Source organism: Oryctolagus cuniculus, chromosome 2 (genome assembly GCF_964237555.1).
Source record: "Oryctolagus cuniculus chromosome 2, mOryCun1.1, whole genome shotgun sequence".
NCBI lineage: Eukaryota > Metazoa > Chordata > Mammalia > Lagomorpha > Leporidae > Oryctolagus > Oryctolagus cuniculus.
Genome location: NC_091433.1, coordinates 28,439,459 through 28,464,870, shown reverse-complemented (window position 1 = coordinate 28,464,870; position 25,412 = coordinate 28,439,459). Strand labels below are relative to the sequence as shown.

Sequence of the window (25,412 nt, the reverse complement as noted above, 5' to 3'; positions counted from 1 at the left end):
AACTATGCAACAGATAAAGGGTTAATAACCAGAATCTACAAAGAGATCAAGAAACTCCACAAAAACAAAACCAACAACCCACTTAAGAGATGGGCCAAGGACTTCAATAGACATTTTTCAAAAGAGGAAATCCAAATGGCCAACAGGCACATGAAAAAATGTTCAAGGTCATTAGCAATCAGGGAAATGCAAATCAAAACCACAATGAGGTTTCACCTCACCCCGGTTAGAATGGCTCACATTCAGAAATCTACCAACAACAGATGCTGGCGAGGATGTGGGGAAAAAGGGACACTAACCCACTGTTGGTGGGAATGCAAACTGGTCAAGCCACTATGGAAATCAGTCTGGAGATTCCTCAGAAACCTGAATATAACCCTACCGTTCGACCCAGCCATCCCACTCCTTGGAATTTACCCAAAGGAGTTTAAATTGATAAACAAAAAAGCGGTCTGCACCCTAATGTTTATTGCAGCACAATTCACAATAGCCAAGACCTGGAACCAACCTAAATGCCCATCAACGGTAGACTGGATAAAGAAATTATGGGATATGTATTCTTTAGAATACTATACCGCAGTAAGAAACAACGAAATCCAGTCATTTGCAACAAAATGGAGGAATCTGGAACACATCATGCTGAGTGAAGTAAGCCAGTCCCAAAGGGACAAATACCATATGTTCTCCCTGATCGGTGACAACTGACTGAACACCAAAAAGGAAACCTCCTGAAGTGAAATGGACACTATGAGAAATGGTGACTTGATCAGCATAGCCCTGACTGCTAATGGACAACTTAATACATTATCCCTCATAGTATTTTTTTTTTGTCTGTTCTACTTAATATGACTGGTTTAATTCTGTAATTATCACACAGTTATTCTTAAGTGTTGAAAATTAACTGAAATGTGATCCCTGTTAAACATAAGAGTGGGAATAAGAGAGGGAAGAGATGTATAATTTGGGACATGCTCGGGCTGACTTGCCCCAATTGGTAGAGTTGGAAACATACCAGGGGATTCCAATTCAATCCCATCAAGGTGGCATGTGCCAATGCCATCTCACTACTGCAAGTGATCAATTTCAGTTCACAATTGATCATAATGAAAGGACTAAGAGTCAAAGGGAGCACATAAACAAGTCTAGTACCTGCTAACACCAACCGATAGAATAAATAAAGGGGAGAGTGATCCAACATGGGAAGTGAGATACTCAGCAGACTCATAGAATGGCGGATGTCCTAAATAGCACTGTGGCCTCAGAATCAACCCTAAAGGCACTCGGATCTGGCTGAAAAGCCCATGAGAGTATTTCAGGCATGGAAAGCCAAGACACTCTGGCAAAAAGATCTCTGTGAGTGAGATCCCAGTGGAAAGAACAGGTCTTCAAAGAGGGAGGTGCCTTTCTCTGAAGGGAGGAGAGAACCTCCACTTTGACTATGACCGTGTCTAAACAAGATAAGAGTCGGAGAACTCAAGGGGCTTCCATAGCCTTGGAAACTCATAACTGGTGCATAGGGAGATTACTGATGCCATAAACAGGAGTGTCAATTGGTAAAGTCAACAACAGGAGTCACTGTGCACTTACTCCTCATGTAGGATCTCTGTCCTTAATGTGCTGTACACTGAGGCTTAATGCTATAACGAGTACTCAAACAGTATATTTCACTTTGTGTTTCTATGGGGGTGCAAACGACTGAAATCTTTACTTAATGTACACTAAACTGATCTTCTGTTAAAAAAAAAAAAAAAAAAAGAAATTATCAATTCCCAACTTGACTCTCACTGGGATTAAACATGACAATAGGTCTGATCTGATTTCATCATCATTTAAAAAAAATCATCTATTATTTTTCACTTTATGTTTCTGTGTGGGAGCAAACTGTTGAAATACTTACTTAAGGTATACTAAGCTGATCTTCTGTATATTAAGATAATCGAAAATGAATCTTGATGTGAATGGAAGGGGAGAGGGAGTGGGAAAGGGGAGGGTTGTGGGTGGGAGGGACGGTATGGGGGGGAAGCCATTGTAACACATGAGTCGTACTTTGGAAATTTATATTCATTAAATAAAAGATTAAAAAAAAAAAAAAAAAAAACAAATGATACTTAAGGATATACTATATACAGAAACTGTGAAGGAGATCAGGATCATAGAGGAATGCAAAGATAAGAAACTTACTAACAAAACAACAACAGAGATTCGAAATAAGTATTAGGAGTCTTTATGTAAAATGGCAGGACCAAGTCATTACTTATCAATAATAACTTTTAATTAGACTAAATCCTCCAATTAAAAGATGCATTCCACTGAATGCATAGAAAACAGGACCCAACCATATACTGTCTACAAAAAGCACACTTCACCAATAAATATATACATAGGCTAAAAGTGAAAGAATGGGAAAATCTATTTCATGCAAATGGGAATAAAAAAATCAGGAGTCACTATACCTATTTCATGGAAAATTGACTTTAAAACAAAACAGAAAAGTGAAAAGTTAAAGATCCAAGGTCACTATGTAATGATCAAGTGATCACAAGATAATTATGAAAATTATATAAATTTATATGCATCTAATGCTAAGGCATAGAGTTTATAAAACAAATGTCAATGGAGTTAAACAGAGGCATAAAATCCAACAGAAGGGACCTGCATGTGTCTCCCAGTCCCCAGGACAGTGGTGGTTCATTCACTGATTACCTGATTACAGCCCAGACTTGGGGGAGTGCTGCGCCTTCTCCTGCACTCACCGGGTGTCTTGCTCTACACCTGAAATTACCGGCAGATTGGGAGCACACACCCATGTCAGACATCCCTTGCTTCTGCTCCTGCTGCCTCTGCTGATACTGGTCCCCCATGTCGGACTTTTCCTGCCCTACAGTCCCCACCTCGCGTGTTCTGGGGGGAGTGGCCTGTCTGTTCTACTTCCAATCCCGCTTACTGGAAATATATAGAATATTCCAAGAAGTAAGCAGAAGATGGCACTAGTTTTTTGACTGCTGCCAACCACATGGGAGATCAACATGGAAATTCTGGTCCCTTGCTTCTTTACATGTATTAGCTTATTTAACCTAAAATGCAAAGGAACTAGGAAAGAGAATAAATGTGTAAGAAAGAGGTAGTGAAAAGAATGAGAGTAAAACTGAATCTAAAACTTCAATGAACAAAACTTCTGTCTTTAACAGCACAAAATTTTCAATCAGGAACTTCTTTTAGTGCTTCATAAATATACTAAATTAGGAATGAGATAAATGTATATCTGAAAACAAAACAATGCATCATTTTACTGAGATAGTTTACACAGCCTCAAAGAGCAGATGTTTTGGCTCTATCAAACTGTAGTTGACAAATTCCCTAGCAGTGGGAGTGGAAAATTAGTTTTCATTTTTGGAAATTATTTGAAACCATTCACAGACCTTTGCCATTTATCATACTGATTAAAAGCTGTCATTTGCAGCATTTATAGTCTTCAAGTACATGTCATAGCTGTTTTGATAGAACACAAATGTTCATCTAAAAAGGCATATAAAACCAAACCAGGGAATATATTTTTTTCATAGGCAACATATCAAAACCACATAGTATGTACTTTCAAATATTGCACTGAGAATTTTGTTGATTAAAACTGGAAAGATTTTTTGTCTGTGACTGACAGAATTTAGAAGATCTTTAGAACCAAAAATAAATATGAAAAGGTAAGAAATACTGCCTTAGAGTGTCATGGTAAGATGTCTACACTTTCCATAAAAGCAACAATACCTCAAATACATTTATCACATGAGAACACATCTTCTTGTCAGAAATAAACCAAGATTGCTGTAGCTTTAAATCAGAAGGTGAGTTTTCATAAGGATTTTTCATGATCACCAAGAAGCTTCTTTTGTAGATGCAAGAAAAATCTGTGGAAGACACACATCTACTGCCCCTTTACTATTTTTTTTAATATTTATTATTTGAAAGAGTTACACAGAGAGAGAAAGAAGGAGAGTCAGAGAGAGAAAGGTCTTCCATCATCTGGTTCATCCCCATAATGGCCACTAGGGCCGGAAAAGAAGTCAGGAGCCAGGATATTCTTCCAGGTCTCCCACATGGGTGCAGAGGCCCAAGGACTTGTGCCATCTTCTACTGCTTTCCCAGGCTGTAACAGAGATCTGGATCAGAGGAAGAGCAGCCGGGACTCGAACTCACACCCATTTGTGATGCCAGTACTGCAGGTGGTGGCTTTACCCACTATGCCACAGTGCCAGACCCACCCCTTTACTATTTAATCTGAAAAGATTTGTCATGAGTTGAAAATGTATGCATTTATTTTAGATAGAAATCTTTAATGCAATGTTTATTTTCAATGTGTATTTTTAGCTTACTGAATAATTGTTATGTTAAAGAAGGGTTGAATATGGAGCTGGAGCTGCTTTTTGTAAAGTCTTGAATGATAATTACATTTAGGGCACAATTTGTAATACAGTGAATTAGGCTGCCACCTGCAATCCCAGCATTCCATTCAGAAGCACTGGTTCAAATCTTGACTGTTCAGTTTCCAACCAGCTCCTTTCTGATGTCCTGAAGGATAAGGAGGATAGTCCAAGTACTTGGGCCCCATCTACCCATGTAGGAGAACCAGATACGGAGTTCCATTTTCTTTTCTTCAGCCTGGGCTAACAACAGCTAGTGTGGCCATTTGGGAAGTGAAACGGTGGATGGAAAATCTCTCTCTTTGTCCCTCTCTCTCTCTCTCCACCTCTTTCTCTCTCCCTCTATCAGTCTGCCTTTAAAATACATAAATACAACTTTTAAAAAGTGACACTTAACAATTACTTAAAAATTCAAATTTAGTAGGATAAGTTGAATTCTGTACTAACAATATTTTAACATGATATAGTATTGAAGGGTTAAAAAGTTAAAAGCCGCTTCCCCCCAACCTCCTCTGGTGAACTTTCCTGACCTTGTTAGATTTGCTCTGCATAGCCATTAGTCAGTAAATTACCCCAATGTGAGCGTAACCTCAGTTTCACCTAAGTGAGATAGAAGAAGTCACCATATATCTCTGCCTCCTGGACCCCTGACTCCACCATGTGTCCCTTATCGCCATTCGGCTGCATTCCTAGGTATCACTCCCTGTATTCATAAATCAACTGGTTGTAAAATCACTTAACTTGTATCAATTGTTTACTCTATACCACTGTCTGCTCTATGCAATGATTGATTTTCTTTGTTTCAATGTGTATAAAAACCCCAACCCAAGACTATTCGAGGCCGCTCGCCTGTACTGGGACGGGGGCCCCGACATGTCGGAACATCAATAAACTTTACCCTTTGTTAATTACATGAGAGAAGGTCTCTTGGAGCGTTTTTGGGGTGGCAAGAGCAATTCAACTCTAATTCGACTGTAACAGTATTATATAAAATGTTTGATAGCTTTTTTTTAGCTTGGTATAGATAGCCCCAACCTTAAAAACAAATTATCAAGTTGGATAATTTTTAAAGATTTATTTATTTATTTAAAAGTCATATTTACAAAGAAAGAAGGAAAGATAGAGAAATAGAAATTTTCCATCTGCTGGTTCACTCCCCAGATGGCCATAATGGCTGTGACTGTGCCAGTCCAAAGCCAGGAGCTAGGGACTTCTTCTGGTTCTCCTATGAGGGTGCAGGAGCCCATGGACTTGGACCATATTCTGCTGCTTTCTCAGGCTTGCTAGCAGGGAGCAGAATCAGAAGTGAAGCAGTCAGTATGTGAACCTGCACTCATATGAGATGCTGGTACTGCAGACAGAGGCTTAACCTACTGCACCATAGCACTGGCTCCTAAAGTTGGATTTTGGCTTGTAGGCATTTTCTAAGTGAGTTCTTTAATGAAGAGTATGTGCTAAGAACATGTGAGGGTTCTTTAAATCAGTATTTGCCAAATCAAACTAAAAAGGAAAAATAGAAAGAATGGATCTGAAAGTAGTCCTTAACAAATAACAAAACTGAATGAAAACCTCTCTAAAATGGGGAAAAAGGAATGTTGGGAGTATGGAAGATATTTCTCAGGATGTGTCAATTTGCAGAAGCTTTCATAAATGAGTTAACCTTATGTTGGATATCCTAATAGTTTTAGGAAACAGATTTGTGTTTAATAAAGTATAAGCTTCATCTAGTCTCTTTTTCTTGCCTTCAATAATGCCTTTGCACATCTCAAAATTTTCTACTGGTCTTTCATTGTTTAAATGTGCTAAAGAAATTTGAAATACACCATCTTTAATCGTTGATCAATAGTGTTATTCCTATTTTCCTTCTCATTATCTTTTATTGATGAATATGTATATTCTAAAATGTTATAAGAAAAAAGTTGATATGGAGTTTGTGTAGGTTTTGCTAAAATTACATACAAAATATGGACATTACAGGATAGTTTAATCTTATGCGGATATATAACAGGAGCTGAGATTTAATTTACTCTCAACTCAAGGAATGTTATGGACAATACATTTTATTTTTTTAAAGATTTATATTTTATTTACATGAAAGTTAGAGTTACACACAGAGAGAAGGAGAGGCAGAGAGAGAGAGAGAGAGAGAGAGAGAGAGAAAAGTCTTCCATCCACTGGTTTACTCCCCAGATGGCTGCAACTGCTGGAGCTGTGCCAATCGGAAGCCAAGAGCCAGGATCTTCTTCTGGGCCTAAGGGTGCAGAGACCCAAGGATTTTGGCTATCCTCTACTGCTTTCCCAGGTCATAGCAGAGAGATTGATTAGAAGTGGAGCAGCCAGGACTTAAACCGGTGCCCATATGGGATGCCGGCACTACAGGCGGCAGCTTTACCTGCTACACCACAGCGCTGGCCCCTATGGACAATATTTTTAATGTGAAGTGATGAATTACTAAAATTAGCACTGAAATTCAAATGTATACATAGGAAAATATATATATGTATATATATATATGTGTGTGTGTGTGGTGTATAAATATGTGTGTGTGTGTGTGTGTGTGTGTGTAAGAACAGGCAATAATAATATTACAAGATGGAGGATGGATCAAACACTGTTGGTTAACTTTGTATTGAGGGCTATTTTAATGTGACAAGTTCTCTATGTTTGAATATAGAGTATTTAGTATTTATTGATATTGCTGTTATCTTTTAGGAGATGCTTACTTTAATCCATTAAAAAATACCACCCACATTTTTCAGAATCTTCACCATTGTATTCTAAGGTATTTTTACTCAGAGACAATATTAGATACTTAGTACAGGCTGACTGAAAACAGTTTTTTACTTATTTTAAGAATTGATTTAAGTTGAGCAAATAAATGTATGAGAGTTGCCAAATATAGCATAACAAAGATTTTGAAAAATATTTATTATTTATTTACATATTAAAGATTTATATTTTTTGAAAGTCAGATTCAGAGAGAAAAATCTTCCATCTGCTGGCTCACTCCCCAGATGTGTGCAAAGGCCAGGACTGTGTATGTGTAAGAGGCCCAAATACTTGGACCATCTTTAGCTGCTTTTTCCAGGACATTAGCAGAGAGCTAGATCAGAATTGGATCAGCAAGCACAAAAATATCACCCAAATAGGATGCTGTCATTACAGATGGTGATTATACCTGCTATGCCACATGCCAGCCACCTCAATTAAACTTTGATTCTTAGGAAACTTATTTTCTTGAATTATGCTGGATCAAGTGACAAAGTCATGTCTATAAATATCTTTAGGATCCTGGCTACTGTTGTGGCCTACGAGCTTAAGCCACAGCCTGCACTACTGGCATCTCATAAGTATGCAGATTCCAGTAATGGCTGCTCTACTTCAGATACAGTTCCCTGCTAATGCTCCTGGGAAAGTAACAGAGGAAGAACCAAGTCCTTGGGCCCCTGCACCCATGTGGGAGAACAAAATGAAACTCCTGGATCCTGGCATAAGCCTGACCGAGTCCTGGCCATTGTAATGCATTCTCTCTCTCTCTCTCTCTCTCTCTCTCTCTCTTTCTCTCTCTCTCTCTCTCTTTCCCTCCCTGCCTCTCTCTCTCTTTCTCTTCCTCCCTCTCTCTATAACTCTGACTTTCAAATAAATAAAACAAATATTAAAAAAAAACATTAGAACACATGAATATCTGTTAACTGCATAAACATTCTTTCCTGTGAGTTGTGAGTTCTTTGCCTTTTCTCTCTATTTTCCTATGCATTTGTTATTCCATGAAGATAATAAAAGCAGAATTTTCTTCCTATTTTATTTATTGATAGGCACTCTACATGATTGGCTTGCAGAACAGGAAATTGCAAATGCACACACACATATCTATATACATATATTATAAATACATAGACATGTATATATGTCAGCTTTTCTTCTCTTTAACTTTTTTGGTGTTTTTTTCTTTAATTACAGTCAACTTTGAGAAGAACAGTCTCCTTTCAGCATATAATGGATGCAATTTGTTATATAAAAGCAAGAAAGAATTTAGTTATGTGAATGACAATGAACTGAATCAGAATGCCATCCTAAAGATACATGATTTAGATAACAATCCAAAATGAAATATACTGCATGGATACATCTGGAGTGCAAAGTTAGAATCAGCCTCATTATGCCTCTGCCCTCCAAACAAGCACAACTTTTCTAATAAAACTAAATTATTGGGCCTACTGTTTTTCAAATGGGATATAGATGACAGATGGATCAACAGATTAATAAAGATAAATATTAAACAGATCTACACATGTACTATTTTTGTGCTATGTGATATTTACTAATGGATTTAGTTAACAAATATTAACAGCCTACTTTATGAAAGGTACTAATCTAAGCAGTGGGTATACAGCATTAGATAAGCCAAATCTATTCTTACATGGAAATATTTTGGAGATACTGGTAGATGATAATTAAGCCTATATAATGGGAAGTGGAGAACATTTTTTTAAGCTAGACAAAAATTTCCCTTCAGGAAAGTTAATGCTTATGTGTAGACCTAAATGAAATCAAGGAATAATACTATTTTTTTATAAAATATTGAGGAAGATTCTAAGATGGCAGAATAGGGAAGGGTATACTGCTCTAGGTAGGGGTAAACAGTGAAAATAAATAAATAAATAAAGTGAAGGAAGTACAGTCACGGGGGGAGTTAGAGAAAAAAACATAGTGAAAATCATACAAAAGGAAGACGAATGTTATGCATCGGTGTGCAAGGTAAGGACATGTAGCAATAGTATCCGCAAAACACATGAACTCAGAAGAGGAGAGCCAAAGAAAGCATCAGCTTTGCAGAGTGAGTAGAGTTCATATGTCAGCGGCCTGTGCTACTGGTGACAGCCAGAAGGAGAGCTTCTAACACAGTAAAAAAAAAGGAGGGACATATTTCTCTCTCCCCATCCCCCCCACAACAAGGGTGGCTTGCAACTGGCTGAGAGAAGACAGGTGCCATTTAAGGGCATAAACAGCCATGTGCAGAAGCTCTTGCTCTCACACCCAGCAACTGGCTGGGAGAAGGTCCTATCTTGGCAGCGGTAGCAGAGGCAGCAGCTTGGGTGCACACACCTAGCAACCAGAGAGAAGGAGCCATTCTAACATTAGTACCAGTAGCAGAAGCTCTTGTCACTGCCCAGCAACTAGCAAGGAGAAGGAAAAATTGTGAAATGAATGGGGCTGTGGCCAGAGCTCTTATACAAGCATCTTATCCAATTATTCTTATCCAATAATTCTACTAGAGGGGAAAATCTGTGTTCCTCACTTACTTTAAGCCTGTTCATGAGGATCTAATATATATATGTATATATATATATATATATATATATATATGTTGTGTATAAATATGTGTGTGTGTGTGAGTAAGAACAGGCAATAATATTACAAGATGGAGGATGGATCAAACAATGTTGGTTAACTTTGTATTGAGGGCTACAGACAGAAGGCTAGGCACCCACATCTCACAGGATTGTGAGATGCCACCGGATTCTCAACATATCACAGGCTCCATGGCTCAAATCACCTTGGTGGAGCAGTCACAGGATGTTCACTCTGGGAACATCTCTACCTCTCTTTGGACAGGCTAGCAGGGCAGAGAGGATCCTCTGCACCACATGACTGTGACAACCTTGCATATTGTGACTTTGGGAACTCTGTGAATGCAGGAGAGGGTGCAGGATATAGCTGGGTCTCTGAAGCAATCAATGTGAACACCTCAACACAGTCAAGCTCTAATTTGGTGGCATAGATCATTACAATAGGATATATACTCACAATAAGAATTGCACAGATCCTTTGTGAGGTTCATATGGCAGTATGGATGAGTTTTGCACCAATTGTGGGCTAACATCTGGGCATTGATCATCACAGAAGAAAAAAGCTGAGGTTGTGATTATTCCAACACAAGTGATTATATTTGCCTTTCTGCTACAAAGAGGAGCTCTACTGTGTCCAACTTGGGTTTCACCGTGGATATTTGTCCTACCTTAGAGCAATCAACAGAGTTCTCTGGCCACACCCAGAACACACCTCTGAGTATTCACTGAGAGAGCAGACACTCCACTAAGGCACATAGTAATAGTTCAAAGATAAAGCCATCAGAGGAAAAAACCAATTAATATCTCCACAAATGCCTAACAATAAATGCAGAAATTCAATAAACAAGAATAAGGAAGACAAAATGACCCCTCCGAAGGATCACAACAACTCTTCAATATTAAAATGTAAAGATGAAGAGACTGATGAAAAATCTGAAATGAAATTCAAAAGATTAATCATAGGAACTCTGAAGCAATGAGAAGCAAATTCAAAAATTAAAGAAATTCATAAATGACATGAGTGAAAAATTCTCCTATGAACTTGTTATTTTAAGAGAAATCAAAAGGAAATATTAGAAATAAAGAATTCAATACATCAAATAAAAATTTGGTGGAAAGTCTTAACAACAGATTTGGTGAAGTAGAAGAAAGAATATATAAGCTGGAAGACAAATCTTTGGGAATTTTCAGTCTGATCAGAAGAAAAAAAAGATAAGAAATTAGAAAAATTAAAGACATTATTGGAGATATATGGGAAACCATCAAATGATCCAACATATTAATCTCAAGAGTTCCTGAAATTCTGGAAGGAGACAATGAATTACAAGGCTTATGCAGTGAAATAACTACAGAAAACTTCCCCATTTTGGAGAAAGAAAGGAGTGTCAAAGTACATAAGGCACATATAACTTCTTACAGACATGATCAGAAAGAATTTTCACCATGACAGATTGTAGTCAAACTTTCAACAAAAAAAATCATGTTTCTAAAATGTGCACAAGAGAAACACCAGATTACTTTCAAATGATCTCTAATTAGACTCACAGCTGATTTCTCATCAGAAACCCTGCAGGGTAGGAGACAATGGAGAGACATAGTCCAAGTCTTAAGTTAAAAAAACTGTTGACCCAGAAATGTGGTATCTTACAAAACTCTCATTTATGAATGAAGATGAAATAAAGACCTTCCATGAAAAAGAGGCACTGAAAGAATTTATCACCACTCATATAGCCTTACAAAAGATGCTTAAGGATGTGCTACATACAGAAACACAGAGCAATAGTCATTATTATGAAAGATGCAACAGAGAAAGAGAATCGCAGACCAATTTCCCTGATGAACATAGAGGCAAAAATCCATAGATGAAAAAATTCTAGCCAATTTAATCCAACAACACATCAAAAATATAATCTACCCAGACCAAGTAGGATTTATCCCTGGTATGCAGGGATGGTTCAACATTTGCAAATCAATCAATGTGATACATCACATTAATAAACTGCTGAACAAAAACCATATGATTATCTCAATAGATGCCGAGAAAGTATTTGATAAAATAAAACTCCCCTTCATGATGAAAACTCTGAGAAAATTGGGTATAGAAGGAATATTACTCCACAAAATCAAGGCAATTTATGACAGACCCACAGATAATGTCCTACTGAATTGGAAAATTTGGAAGAATTCCCATTGAGATCTAGAATCAGACAAGGATGCCCACTGTTACCATTGCTATTCAATATAGTCCTGGAAATTTTAGTCAGAACCATTAGGCAAGAGAAAGAAATCAATGGGATAGAAACTGAGAAGGAGGAAGTCATACTACTATCCCTATTTGCAGATTACATGATTCCATATAAAAGGATCCAAAAGATTCAACTAAGAGACTGCAGGAACTCATAGAAGAGTTTGGCAAAGTGGCAGGACATAAAATCAACACAGAAAAATCAATAGTCTTTGTGTACACAGATAATGCCATAGTAGAGAAAGAACTTCTAATATCAATCCCATTCATAATATCTACAGAAATCAAATATCATTGAATAAATTGAACCAAGGATGTCAAAGATCTCTACAATGAGAATCACAAAATATAAAAGAAAGAAATAGAAGAAGACACAAAACAATGGGAAAATCTTCTATGTTCATGGATTGGAGGAATGAATATCATCAAAATGCCCAATACTGCTGAAATCAATTTACAGATTCAATGCAATACCGATCAAAAACAAGGACATTTTTATCAGATGTAGAAAAAATGCTATAATTCATATGGAAAAACAGGAGACCCTCGAATAGTTAAAGTAATTTTATACTACAAAACAACATTGGGAAAACCCTGCAAGACATTGGCAAGGACAGAGAGTTCTTGGGAAAAACCCCAGAGGCATGGGCAATCAAAACCAAAAATTGACAAATGGGATTTCATCAAATTAAGAAGCTTCTGCACTGCAAATGAAACACTCAAAAGTGTAAAGAGATAACTGATAAAAATGGGAGAAATTATTTGCATACTATGCAACTAATAACAGATTAATAACCAGAATATAAAAGAGATCAAGAAATTCAAGAAAGACAAAAACAAGCAGCTCAATTAATAAATGGGCAATGGACTTAAATAGACATTTCAAAACTAGAAATCCAAATATCCAAGAGACACATGAAAAAATGCTCAGGATCACTAGCCATCAGATAAATGCAACTCACCACTGCTGAAATGGAGTTTCAACTCACCAACAATTTGCACTGTGGTTCATATAGAAATCAACATGCACATACAACCAAAAGCAATTTACAGGAGTCAATGTAATCCCAATAAAAATACCATTGACATTCTTCTCAGAGCTAGAAAAGATGATACTAAAACTCATATGGAAACAAAAGAGACTCCAAATAACTAAAGCAATCTTACACAACAAAAACAAAGTTGAAGATATCACAATACCAAATTTCACAATATGTTATAGGGTAGTTATAATCAAACAGCCTGATACTGCCAAAAATAAACATTAGACCAATGAAACAGAATAGAAACTTCAGAAACCAATCCACACATTTATAATCAATTGTCTTTGACAAAGTGGCTAAAATTAATCCTGGAGCTAGGACACCATCTTCAACAAATGGTGTTTGGAAATTTGGATCCCTGTGAGCTGAAATATGAAACAAGACCTGTACCTTACACATTTCACAGATAACCAGTCAAAATTGATCAAGAACCTAAATCTACAACCTGATAAATTCAAATTATTAGAGAACATTGAGGAAACCCTGTAATACATGGGCATAAGCAAAGAGTTCCTAGAAAAGACCCCAGAGGCAGAGTAAATCAAAAGCCAAAATCAACAAATGGAATCACATAAAGCTGAGGAACTTCTGCACTAGAAAACACTCAGCAAAGTGAAGAGGCAAACAACCAAATGTGAGAAGATATGTGCAAGCTATGAAACTGACAATGGACTAATTTTCAGACTAACTTTCAGAATTCATAAAGAGCTCAAGAATCTCAACAACAACAAAACAAACTATCCAAGTAAGAATTGGGTAAGGACTTGAACAGGCATTTTTCAAAAGAGGAAATTCAAATGCCCAACAGACAGATGAAAAAATGTTCAATATCACTAACATAAGAGAAATGGAAATCAAAACCACAGTGAGTTTTCTTTTATTCTTTTTTAGAAAAAGATTTATATTTATTTATTTATTTGAGAGATAGAGTTACTGACAGAGAGAAGGAAAGACAGACAGAATGGTCTTCCTCCACTGGTTCATTCTCCAAATGGCAGCATTATCCAGAACTTGTCCCATCTGAAGCCAGGAGCCAGGAGCTTCTTCTGGGTCTCCACATGGGTGCAGGATCCCAAGTAGTTGGGCCATCTTCTACTGCTTTCCTAGGCCATGGCAGAGAGCTGGGTAAGAAGAGGAGGAGCCAAGACTCAAACCAGAGCCCCCAATGGGATTCTGGTGCTGCAGGTGGTGGTTTTATCTGCTACTCCACAGTGCCAGCCCCCAAAATGAAGTTTCACCTCATCCCCATTAGAATTACTCTCATATAGAAATAAACAAGCAACAAATACTGGTTAGTATGTGGGGGAGAAGGCATCTTAATCCATGGTTGGTGGGAATGTAAGCTGGTGTAGCCATTGTGGGAAACAGCATGGAGATACCTCAGAAAGCTGAAAATAGATTTGCCATATGACTCAGCAATCTAACCCCTATGAATTTACCAAAACAAAATGAAATCAGCAGATTTATCAGTATCTTTATGTTTATTGCAGCTCAATTCACAATAGTAAAGATATGGAATCAACCCTGATGTCCATCAACTGATGACTCGATTAAAAGAAATTATGGTATATATACACTATAGATCAATACTCAGTAGTTAAAAAATGAAATCCTGCCTTTTACAACAAGTAGAGGCAATTTAAAATCTTTATAATTACTTAAATAAGCCAATCCCAAAAAGACAGATACCATGTTTTTCCTGATCTCTGGTAACTAACTGAATACATAAAATGCAATATATTTGAATGAAATTGACCTTTTGAGATTCAGTTATCATTCACTCCCTTGTCTTTAATGTTGAGGAGCAGTGTTTTTCTTTCTTCATGCTGTTTGTTGATCTCTTTACTTATTGTAGCGTTAATCTTAGGAGTATAAAGTAAGCTGAAAATAGATCTTTGTAAAAATTAAGAGTTTGAAATGGGAGAGGGAGGAGGAAGAAAGGCTTATTTGTGGGCAGAAAGGAGGGTAGCTTCAGAAGAATCACTTTGTTCCTAAATCTGTATATATGAAATAAATGAAATTTGTATACATTAATTAAATTTTAAAAGAAAATATTTATTTATTTAATCCATTTATTTGAAAGTCAGGGTGACAGAGGGAGAGGGAAGACAGAAAAATCTTCCAGCAGGCTGTTTATTTCCTCAAATGTCTGCAAGAGCAGAAAGTAGGCCAGACTGAAGCCATTAGCTCATAATTTCATTTGTGTCTCACATGTGGGTGTCAGGAACCCAAGTACTTGTAGCAGGATGCTGCTTTGAAGACATAGAATAGCCTGTATGTGAATTATGCATTCGAATATAGGAAAGGACATCCCAAGTTGCATCTTGACCTGCTTTGCCACATTGGTCACCTCAGGGAATAATTTCTGATTTAATAAAAAATAACATGATAGCTATTGTCCATATATGTCTCTCAGCAAATTATTTCTCCCAGTGTGGATGCCTTGGATTGAACCTAGCAGGATCTGTGACAGTATTCATCAATGGAACACAGTGGCAAGGACAATTGTCATATTGTCACATGATAGCTTTTTCTGCTCTCTTTGAAATCTTGTTATTGAGAGCTCCAGGAAGCCCTGCCACCTCAGAAATTGCAATTTTATTCTTCTGGAAAGGCCTCCTGGAAATACCATATGAGGAGGACAGGCAGGGAAGAGAAACACTGGGAAGACACTTAGAAGGAATGAGTGAGGTCCAGAGTTCATCAATTCAGTCGAGCCGAAAGAAGACTCGCTCTCTTGCCAACATCCAGGGCCTGTTTTGTGAGCAAATGACCCGTATAGTTTTACAAGGCTTCAAGCTTAACTTCGCCCGTAGATAGGTCCTACTCTTTGTTAAATGTTTTACTGTTGCAGTCATAAGACTCAGTAATTTTTAACCAGGGTGAGGCTACACTTTCAATGTTATTGGCACTGCAAATTATTTAGCTGACTCTGTCTATAACCCACTGTCATTGTCAAGGTACAGTGGGAGCATCACAAGTACTGGGAAGTAAAATTCAGTCAGCATCCATGGAATTCTATGGAATTCTTAGAGAGAGCATCTTTCCATTTGAATAACCATATTTAACATGAAAGGTAGTTGTGTAACTGTAATAAAAAACCTGAATAGTTTTGATGGAAAACACAGTGTTTGAAACAGTTTCTCATTCTTCATGTCATAGCCTGTTTTTAAACCACAGTTACAGTCATGGCAAGTGAAAGGATCTTATCAAGTTCAAAATTTATTAAGAATTACAATACAAAGCATTTTTTAAAGAGTAAGAACAGAGAAACAATTATATTAAGGTGTTACTTATGTAGGAGCAGACAAGACAACATAATCCTGAATACCAGTAATAGAATTTACAGTCTAATGTCTTTGTAAAGTTGTAAATTTACTTAAACATAAGTGAGTTGTCCTCTAATGCAAGGATTGGCATAGAATCAGAATTCACTAGTGCTAACTGAAGAAACCATATTTTGTTAATTAATCTGCATTGCTTCAGATTTCTTCATGAAGCACAAAAAGTTTATCATATTATATATCATGATTCATTCTAGCCCTAAATTCCTTAATATTTCCTTTTTAAGTTTTATTCCCATATTTATTTTAAAGTCAGATTTGAAGAGAGATCTGGAGAGACAGGGAGAGATGATAAATTTCTATCTGCTGGTTCACTCCCCAGTTGGCCACAAAGCCCAGGACTGGGTCAGGCTGAAGCCATGAGCCAGGAGCTTCCTCCTGGTCTCCCATGCAGGTGCAGGGCCCAAGGACCTGAGCCATCCTCCACTGCACTCCCAGGCCACAGCAGAGAGCTGGACTGGAAGAGAAGCAACTGGGACAGAATCCAGCGCCCCAACCGGGACTAGAACCAGGGGTGCCAGCACCGCAGGCAAGGATTAGCCTAGTGAGCCGCGGCGCCGGCCAGAATAGTCTTTTGTCACTTTCTCTTTATAATTCCTTTATCTGATATCTATTTCTCCACATTTTATTACAACTAGAACTTGGAATATATAAGATATAATGTGATTTAAAATCTTTCAGGAAAATTTAGGCTTCCTTTTAGTCCACTGCAAATCTCTTAATCTTCGTCCCCATCTCCTGAGGCCTTTTACTTTTTATTTCTGCCAAGTAAATGTAAACACTTATAAAAATCATGGAAGTAACTTTTTATCTTGTCAATAGCACTGTAGCTCACGGTGAACTTATTATGTTCAGTGCATTATGATCAAAAACATGCTCAATCCATGAGTTGTAATGTTTCAATTTCCATATACATTTTCTTTTATATTGCTACAGGAAGCTCATCTGTCCTCACTGTGATCCAATAATAACATTTTCAGCAGATCACAGAAAGCATTTTTCTTGTTGATTTAACGATCTATTCCTGGTATAATCACTTCTTCACATTAATTATCAAAGTAAAATAGATTGTGAAAATTATTCCAATAATGAGATTCCCTTATCATATTTGCACCTCTGTTTCTTCGTATGTAGAATGAAAGCAAATATATAGCTTTTTATAGTTACAGTAAATAACTTTCATGCACTCATAGTTACCATATTAAAAACTTACACTATGAATCACCTCCACAGCCCTCTGGTCTCTTCCCCTTACACTAGCTTCTTCACTCACTGAAATATAGGCAGTCTGACTTGCTAAATTTGGAAAAAATAGCATCTGTGTTTCTACCCTAGATGTCTCTTATCTTTCTTCCCTCTGATTGGAAGATACATTCCCCAAATGGTTATCTTGCTTTACTCTAGTAATTCCTCTACTGTATACTATCTTCATCTTTTACTCTCCAAATAATCTTGTCCTGACAACCTCCTAATTTTACATTTTGCCATCCATAATCCAGGTTTATTACTCTTATAACTCCCTAAAATTTGAATTTATATTTATTTTTACTTACTATCTTTTCCCAATAGAAATAATATTGTCTCAAAAATTGTTAAACTCACAACATCCAGCAATAACAATGGATAAATATTTAATATTCATTAAGTATATAAGTGAAATAGAGGAATGTGAGTGTGCAACATAGTTCTTAAGTTGATTCTATTCATGCTTTCAACCCATCTCCTTTCCTGTATCCCATCCCTTTTCATTGGATTTAGCAACTCAGGCAGGGACATTCTGCCCAATTTGACTTTCGACTCAGTCATCTAACTATATTGTCCAATGGAATGTTAGCAAATGTGAATAAGCAGAAGCAAGAATAAGCAGTTACTTATTTGCACTTATTTTTTCTTTAGCTTTTATTATGAGAGCAGACTAACTTGGATCAATCTTCTGAAACGTAAGATATGAAGGAGAGATGAGACATTTTTGCTATTTCAGCTAAAACCAAACATGTGAGTGAGTCCAGGCATGACAAAAAGAATTGCCTACCCTAGCTCATTTACTGGACTACATTGTGGTAGCAATGGATATCTGATTGACTAGCCAACAGACTTAACACATTTATTTTTAACACTTTATAATTTCTTTTTTAAAAATATTTATTTATTTATTTGAAAGGCAGAGTTACACAGAGAGAGGAGAGGCAGAGAAAGAGAGGTCTTCCATCCGATGGTTCACTCCCCAACTGGCTGCAACGGCCAGCGCTGCACTGAACTGAAGCCAGCAGCCAAGTGCCTCTTCCGGGTCTCACACGTAGGTGTAGGGGCCCAGGGACCTGGGCCATTTTCTGCTTTCCCAGGCCACAGCAGAGAGCCAGATAGGAAGTGGAGCAGCCAGGACTGAAACCAACAACCATACAGGATGCCGGCGCTTCAGGCCAGGGCTTTAACCCACTGCACCACAGCACCAGCCCCAACATTTTATAATTTCATTGCAAAAGTATTATATTTCTTTTGTGACAAAGAAAACATGAAATATTTCACTGAAATTTTTTAAATGATTTCAGAACAGCTAAGGTTTCCAAAAGTTTATGAAAATAAGCATGTGTATATTTCAGTGTATAATAGGACTTTGATTTTTTTTAAAAAGGTAGACAAGTTACAATTTTGATTTTCTCATGACTCGTATTTCATGAATGTAAAAATATATATTCATATAAAGTATGCAGAAATTCATCAACATGACAAATTTAATTAAATTTATAAATGATTTATCATGCATAATTTGTTTATATATGACATTTAATTTGTGAATAAATGGTACTTTAAGAAACTTGAAAAATGTTTAAAGCTTATATCAAACTATTTCATCTCAGTTCATTTTGCTGTGCAATTGTTCAACAGTTTATTAGGTTTGTGATGGCTAACTTTAGGTTTGAACTTGTCTCAAGGAATACTTAGAATCCTGGAAAGTATTATGTTGGATGTGTTGGTGAGGGTGTTCGCTAATGAAAGAAGCAGGTGAGACTGCATGGACTAGCTGGGAAGACCTGTACTCAATGAGGGAGGGACCATCCATTGGCTATTGTTCTGGAAAAAAATAAATAGAGAAGGCAAATTAGACTTTGATAGTGGGGAAGCGCTCAGCTGCAGTACTGGATATTAGCTGCTGGCCTTTGGCCTCAGGACTTAACCAGCAGCCCTCATGCTGGTATCCAGGCTTTTAGCCTTGAACTAAGAATTACACCCTTGGCTTCCCTCAGACTTGGACTGAGATTCTCTACCAGCTTCCCAGATTCTCCAAGCTGCAGATGAATTACTGTTGGACTTCTTTCCTACCATAATCACAGAGACCAATTCTTTAATAAACCCCCCTTCATGTATCTATTTCTCAAATAACTATATCTTCATAAATCTATGTCATATTGATACTGTCTATAAAACTCTGGCTAATGCTACTAATTATTAGTCACTAAGCAAAATTGCTGATTAAAAATAGTTCTTTCCTCTACTCTTATAAAACTTTGGATCTACTGGAAAGTGGTTTACAGAAAAAGGGACATGGTAGCCAGAAAAAATTTGGAGCCATGAACTTCAAAATTTACTGGTATTAAAAATCACCTAAATTTAAAAATTCAATGGAAGATTCTATTTCTATAACTGAAAAAAATCAGCTTTCTAACAAATTTCCAGTTTATGTAAACAATGTTGATCTGCATAATACACGTTGATTAAAAAGGATACAGAGATCAAAACAACCTTCCAAAATAAGTCCTGTGTGATATAGATCCCATGAAAAAAATAGTTATTATAAAAAAGGAAAACTAGTTCAATACAGGAACTGAAAGCCTACTAAGAAAATTAAAAGAATATGTAAAAAGAACATCTGGATTATAGATCCAGAAGAATAAGTGGAGAAAAATGGGGTATAATATCTTCGAGTTGTCTTGTGATCCATATTCAGTTCTTTGGTGTAAAGAAAAATAAAGTTTACTCACATTGTCATTAGAGGAGTGACATCAGTATATTTTATTGTGAATATATCCGCTGACTGTACCACAAATAATGAATGGCAAAGAAAGAAAAATTGATTGTAAAATCAAACAACACTTTGAAGGACTGTACAGTAATCCAGTGTCCTTGATATTTCTCTCATGAGATTTTTTTAATAATTTACAAAGTAAAAAACCTTTAGTTCTTTGGTTGAATTTATTTATAAATATGTAAAATATTTGTAGATGTTTTGAATGATATTTCCTTGTTGATTTCTTTCTACACAAGATAACAAGATCATTGCTAATACATAAAAATGCTGCTAGTTTTACATGCTGATTTTGAATCCTGTGACTTTTCTGTATTGGTTTTAAAGGTTTTTTTGTGTTATTTTATTATTCATAGAATAAAATGTCATTTATAAATAAATTTACGGACAATAAATAGAATGATTAGGTTTTCCCGTGTACAAAATCACGTCATCTGTAAATGAATATTTTTATTTCCTCCTTTCCCATTTTAGTCCCCTTTTATTTTAAAAATTTTTTTACTTATTTGAAAGAGAATTATAGAGAAGTTAGAGGCAGAGAGAGAAAGAGAGAGGGAGAGAGAAATATCTTCCGTCCACTGGTTCACTCTCCCAGGTGACAACAATGACCAGAGCTGAGCTGACCCAAAGGCAGGAGTCAGGAGCTTATTCTACTGCTTTCCCACGGTATAGCAGAGAAATGGATCAGAAGTGGAGCAGCTGGGACTAGAATGGCGCCCATACAGGATGCTGCACTGCAGGCCAGGGCTTTAACCCACTATGCCACAGCGCTGGTCCAGGTCCCCTTTATTTATGTCTTGTCTTTTTTTTTTTTTAAGCCTCTAAGCTAATACTTCCAGTGCTATCTTGAATAAGGTGGTAAAAGTGGACATTGTTGTCTTCCTATACATCTGAAGAGTTATGGAGATATTTAGGAGAGATTTAGGAACAATAATCATAGTGATATACATGTGAAAGAAAAAGCATTTAGGGAAAGAAGTAAAACTGGTTCTATTGTCTTTGGCTTCAGTAACAACATATTGTTATACATTCTGATAGGATCACAGAAGAGGCATCAAGTTTGGGAGAATCAGTAATAAGCATAGCTTGATATTTTAGATTTGACATGCTTCTTGTACCCAATTTGGAAGCTCAGTTGTCTCTTACATGTTTGAATTATTTACTCAAAAGAACAGATTTGGGTTGAACATACAGAGACTCATATTCATCTGCATAGTAACTGAAACAATTAGAGCACAGATGACAGTGTATATAGTGTATATTAAGGTGAGACAAAGAACATATTAAAAGACAGGGAAAAATCATGAGTTTTATGGTAACCCAGAGAAGAAACAGTCCCAGAGGTATGAGGAACATCAGAAAAACTATTTGAATTTTTTATTTTTTTAACTTTTATTTAATAAATATAAATTTCCAAAGTACAACTTTTGAATTATAGAAGCTTTTCCACAATATCCTCCCTCCCACCCACAACTGCCCCATCTCCCACTCCCTCTCACATTCCATTCTTCATCAAGATTCATTTTCAATTATCTTTATATACAGAAAATCAACTTAGAATATACTAAGTAAAAATTTCAAGAGATTGCACCCACAAAGACACAGAAAGTATAGAGTACTGCTTGAGTAGTAGTTTTACCAATAATTCTCATAGTACAACACATTAATGGCAGAGGTCCTAAATGGGGAGAAGGTGCAAGTGCACAGTGACTCCTGTTGTTGATTTTTCTATTTTGACAGGCAGAGTTAGTGAGAGAGAGAGACAGAGAGAAAGGTCTTCCTTTTCTGTTGGTTCACCCCCAAAGGGCCTCCATTGACAGCATGCTGCGGCCGGCTCACTGAGCCGATCTGAAGCCAGGAGCCAGGTGCTTCCTCCTGGTCTCCCATGCGGGTGCAGAGCTCAAGCACCTGGGCTATCTTCAAATGCCTTCCTGGGACACAGCAGAGAACTTTTTTTTTTTTAACTTTTATTTAATGAATATAAATTTCCAAAGTACGGCTTATGGATTGCAATGGCTTCCCCCCATAACGTCCCTCCCACCCACAACCCTCGCCTCTCCAACTCCCTCTCCCCTTCCATTCACATGAGGATTCATTTTCGATTCTCTTTATATACAGAAGATCATCTTAGTATACATTAAGTAAGGATTTCAACAGTTTGCTCCCACACAGAAACATAAAGTGAAAAATAATAGATGATTTTTTTTAAATGATGATGAAATCAGAGCAGACCTATTGTCATGTTTAATCCCAGTGAGAGTCAAGTTGGGAATTGATAATTTCTTCATTTTTTTTTTTTACAGAAGATCAGTTTAGTATACATTAAGTAAAGATTTCAACAGTTTGCACCCCCATAGAAACACAAAGTGAAATATACTGTTTGAGTACTCGTTATAGCAATAAGTCTCAATGTACAGCACATTAAGGACAGAGATCCTATATGAGGAGTAAGTGCACAGTGACTCCTGTTGTTGACTTTACAAATTGACACTCTTGTTTATGGCCTCAGTAATCTCCCCATACTCCAGTCATGAGTTTCCAAGGCTATGGAAGCCCCTTGAGTTCTCCGACTCTTATCTTGTTTAGACAAGGTCATAGTCAAAGTGGAGGTTCTCTCCTCCCTTCAGAGAAAGGTACCTCCTTCTTTGAAGACCTGTTCTTTCCACTGGGAACTCACTCACAGAGATCTTTCATTTATGTGTTTTTTTTTTTTTTTTTTTTTTTTTTTTTTTTTTTTTTTTTTTTTGCCAGAGTGTCTTGGCTTTCCATGCCTGAAATACTCTCATGGGCTTTTCAGCCAGATTGGAATGCCTTTAGGGCTGATTCTGAGGCCAGAGTGCTGTTTAGGACATCCGCCATTCTATGAGTCTGCTGAGTATCTCGCTTCCCATGTTGGATCACTCTCCCCTTTATTTATTCTATCGGTTAGTATTAGCAGGTACTAGACTTGTTTATGTGCTCCCTTTGACTCTAGGTCCTTTCATTATGATCAATTTTGAACAGAAATTGATCACTGGGACTAGTGAGATGGCATTGGTACATGCCACCTTGATGGGATTGAATTGGAGTCCCAGCCGGCGCCGTGGCTAAATAGGCTAATCCTCCACCTTGCGGCGCCGGCAAACCGGGTTCTAGTCCCGGTTGGGGCGCCGGATTCTGTCCCGGTTGCCCCTCTTCCAGGCCAGCTCTCTGCTATGGCCAGGGAGTGCAGTGGAGGATGGCCCAGGTGCTTGGGCCCTGCACCCCATGGGAGACCAGGAAAAGCACCTGGCTCCTGGCTCCTGCCAGGATCAGCGCGGTGCGCCGGCTGCAGCGGCGGCCATTGGAGGGTGAACCAGCGGCAAAGGAAGACCTTTCTCTCTCTGTCTCTCTCTCTCACTGTCCACTCTGCCTGTCAAAAAAAAAAAAAAAAAAAGAATTGGAGTCCCTTGGTATGTTTCTAACTCTACCATTTGGGGCAAGTCAGCTTGAGCATGTCCCAAATTGTACATCTCTTCCCTCTCTTATTCCCACTCTTATATTTAACAGTGATCACTTTTCAGTTAAGTTTCAACACTTGAAAATAACTGTGTATTAATTACAGAATTAAACCAGTAGTATTAAGTAGAACAGACAAAAAAACTACTAAGAGGGATAATGTATTAAGTTGTTCATTAACAGTCAGGGCTATGCTGATCAAGTCACCGTTTCTCATAGTGTCCATTTCACTTCAACAGGTTTCCTTTTTGGTGTTCAGTCAGTTATCACCAATCAGGGAGAACATATGGTATTTGTCCCTTTGGGACTGGCTTATTTCACTCAGCATGATGTGTTCCAGATTCCTCTATTTTCTTGCAAATGACCAGATTTCATTTTTTTTACTGCTGCATAGTATTCTATAGAGTACATATCCCTTAATTTCTTTATCCAGTCACTGTTGATGGGCATTTAGGTTGGTTCCAGGTCTTGGCTATTGTGAACTGTGCTGCAATAAACATTAGGGTGCAGACCACTTTTTTGTTTGCCAATTTAAATTCCTTTGGGTAAATCTCAAGGAGTGGGAGGCTGGGTCAAACAGTAGGGTTATATTCAGGTTTCTGAGGAATCTCCAGACTGACTTCCATAGTGGCTTGACCAGTTTGCATTCCCACCAACAGTGGGTTAGTGTCCCTTTTTCCCCACATCCTCGCCAGCATCTGTTGTTGGTAGATTTCTGCATGTGAGCCATTCTAACCAGGGTGAGGTGAAACCTCATTGTGGTTTTGATTTGCATTTCCCGGATTGCTGGTGATCCTGAACATTTTTTCATGTGTCTGTTGGCCATTTGGATTTCCTCTTTTGAAAAATGTCCATTGAGGTCCTTGGCTCATCTCTTAAGTGGGTTGTTTGTTTTGTTTTTTTGTGGAGTTTCTTGATCTCTTTGTAGATTCTGGTTATTAGTCCTTTATCTTTTTTGTAGTTTGCAAATATTTTTTCCTATTCTGTCAGTTGTCTCTTCACTTTCCTGACTGTTTCTTTTGCAGTACAGAAACTTCTCAATTTGATGCAATCCCAATAGTTGATTTGGCTTTGACTGCCTGTGCCTCCCGGGTCTTTTCCAGAAATTCTTTGCCTGTGCCAATATCTTGAAGGGTTTCTCCAATGTTCTCTAATAACTTGATGGTGTCAGGTTGTAGATTTAGGTCTTTAATCCATGTTGAGTAGATTTTTGTGTAAGGTGTAAGGTAGGGATCTTGCTTCATGCTTCTGCACGTGGAAATCCAGTTTTCCCAGCACCATTTATTGAATAGATTGTCCTTGTTCCAGGAATTGGTTTTAGATCCTTAATCAAATATAAGTTGGCTGTAGATGTTTGGGTTGATTTCTGGTGTTTCAATTCTGTTCCATTGGTCTATCCATCTGTTTCTGTACCAGTACCATGCTGTTTTGATTACAACTCCCCTGTAGTATGTCCTGAAATCTGGTATTGTGATGCCTCTGGCTTTGTTTTTGTTGTACAAGATTGCTTTAG

General features: G+C 37.4%; 1 long non-coding RNA gene across 1 annotated transcript in view; it reads left to right on the top strand.

The window, feature by feature from the left end:
* The window catches only part of LOC103352404 (uncharacterized), a 136,518-nt gene extending 127,843 nt beyond the window's left edge, over positions 1 to 8,675 (top strand). The window contains exon 5 of the long non-coding RNA XR_011386853.1: positions 8,376 to 8,675. This is a non-coding gene — a long non-coding RNA (uncharacterized lncRNA). The remainder of the gene's footprint in view (positions 1 to 8,375) is intronic.
* The last annotated feature ends 16,737 nt before the right edge of the window (positions 8,676 to 25,412 follow it).